Here is a 2,240-nt window from a genome sequence, read left to right as displayed (position 1 = left end):
CTATCTATCTATCTATATCTATCTATCTATCTATCTATCTATCTAATATCTGTGGTGAAGGCCCTGCCAAGACCTCCATTTGAAGTCCTTCCCATCTGCTTGGACAATGGTGGATGAGGAAGCAAGAGGAAGCAATTGCCTCAGATACCTTGTCATAGATTATTTGTTGCATTCTAATATTACCTGTCCTCATCTGGATAGAATGATATTTTTAAATATCTACACCCCTAGCCAAGTTACAAACACACAAACACACATACACAACCCGCCTTTGCTCTTCTTTCATGTTCCCGTCTCTCAGGTCCCACCAAGGCCTTTCCAGTGGCTTGCCACATCCTCCGTGTGGTTTTTGTGGGCGACTGCAAGGCTAAATCCCCTTTTTCTACTCTCAGCTCTGCCTCTCTCTTTCTTCTGCCCATCCAGCAAATTATAAGACACGGTTTGTCAGATCAGACGGACAAAATTGTAGGCTTTCCTCCTTGACTCTGAAGAGAGTGCAAGGGAAGGTAGAATGACTTTATCAACATCTCTTCTGTTTTATACCAGGCAACAGCACTGAGCAGAGATAAAAATCACTATTGCATTCTTACAAACCAGGATGAATAATTTCTATAGTTTTTTCCCCTGCTTCAAAAACTGATATTTCTGCTTAATATCCTCCCTGTGTGCAAACATCCCAATGTGTTCCAGGGGGAAAGGGTTTAAGTCTTCACTGATTTCCTTCTTAAAGGATGCAAGAAATAGTGGTTAGCCCTTTCCTTCCCATTGTGAGAAAGTCTTTGAAAACGGTGCAGTTTTGGAGACTTTTCGCAGTTCCGGACATTTTCTGTGCAGAAAACATGATTGTTTGTTCAGGGAGTAATATCTGGTTGAAGCCTGGTCTCCAGAGTCATAGTCCAGCATTCAAACTGCAAGACCATGCTGCCTCTCTTCTCCTGCAGATCCCGAATTTAGAGCTGCGGCGGGCAAACACTTTTTTGCATGGGAAGAACAAGATGTTTCTCATGGATTAATTCTGCTTTTCCTTTGTCTCCTTCTTGTCCCTTTTCTTGCTAGTCCTGGTATCTAGGTTAACTGCAGCTTCCACCTGCGCCATCATCTTCCTTTCCTCCCCTCCTGGGCTTTGGGCTTCCTTTGAGGAGAACGACGCAGCCCTCCTACCCTTGGCCCAAACTTTGGTGGCATCGTAAAGAAAGATTGAATGAATGAGAAAGAGAGAAAGAAAGAAAGAAAGAAAGAAAGAAAGAAAGAAAGACTTAACGGCACTATCGAGAGGCGCCATGGAAGGACAGAAGGAAAGGAGGGGAAGGATCAAACTTTTGAAAACAAACGATGACACAAAATATATATATATATATATATCCCAACCCCACACCTTTCCCATCCTGACAGCGACCTTCCTCAACTGAGCAACACCCGAAAAGACAGCTGTTGGATGGGAGTTGTCTTCTCTTTTATTTTTATTTTTTGTTGTTGTTTCGGTAACGACACTACGCACCTTTCCGAGGAGAATCGGGATCGCTCTCTCCTTCCCAGCAGCCCTTTCCTGACCCACCTGGATCCCGCCTGTCGCTTTCTCGAAAGGGATGTATATGCAAAAGTTTCGGATTATTTTTCCGGCTCCCGTGAGTAGAAAAACAAAAGAAAGAGAGAGAATTAACCCAGCCTGCTGCAGACACCTCCTTCCTTTTTCTATGCCTGGTTCCCCTTCCCCTTCCTTCGGGGACGTGTCAGCAGCGTGACCCTTGGGACTGCTCTATGGATCTATCCAAGACTGGTCAAAAAGCGGAGGCCTGGGCCCACGCCATTTCATTTGAGAGAGAGAAAGAGAAATCTATGTTTGGCACCTTTTAAGCTATATCTGCTGCCTCTTTCCTCTGTCTCCCTGCTTTGCTTTCCAATGGAGGTTTGCTGGGCCCAGTACTTACCAGCCCGGTGCATCAACAAGACTTCTGAAATAGCCGTGGGGGCTTCCTTTTGATATTCCGCTCCCAGAATGCTTTATGGGTTCATCTCAAAAGATGCAATCTTTGGGAGGGGGAAAATGGGGAGGGGAAGGGTCGATCCAGTTGAGGTTGGCCTGGTGGGAGGAATGGATGGATTTGAGCCGTCGCAATTCAAGGTTTTGTGCAAAATTCCCTGACTTTGTGCAAAAAGTGTGGGGAGGAGACTGGAGTTTAAGTGGTGGTGTTGGGGGGGGGGGGTGGACATTGGAAACTCAGCAGTGAATGTTGAAAACA

The 2,240-nt window shown here is 45.5% G+C and overlaps 1 protein-coding gene across 1 annotated transcript in view; it reads right to left on the bottom strand.

The window, feature by feature from the left end:
* Positions 1–2,240, bottom strand: part of LOC121936544 — a 12,415-nt gene that overhangs the window by 2,473 nt on the left and 7,702 nt on the right. The window lies entirely within an intron of this gene.

The sequence above is a fragment of the Sceloporus undulatus genome, chromosome 7 (assembly GCF_019175285.1).
Source record: "Sceloporus undulatus isolate JIND9_A2432 ecotype Alabama chromosome 7, SceUnd_v1.1, whole genome shotgun sequence".
NCBI lineage: Eukaryota > Metazoa > Chordata > Lepidosauria > Squamata > Phrynosomatidae > Sceloporus > Sceloporus undulatus.
The sequence above is the reverse complement of the archived record's forward strand: the minus strand, read 5'-3'. Positions and strand labels throughout refer to the sequence as shown.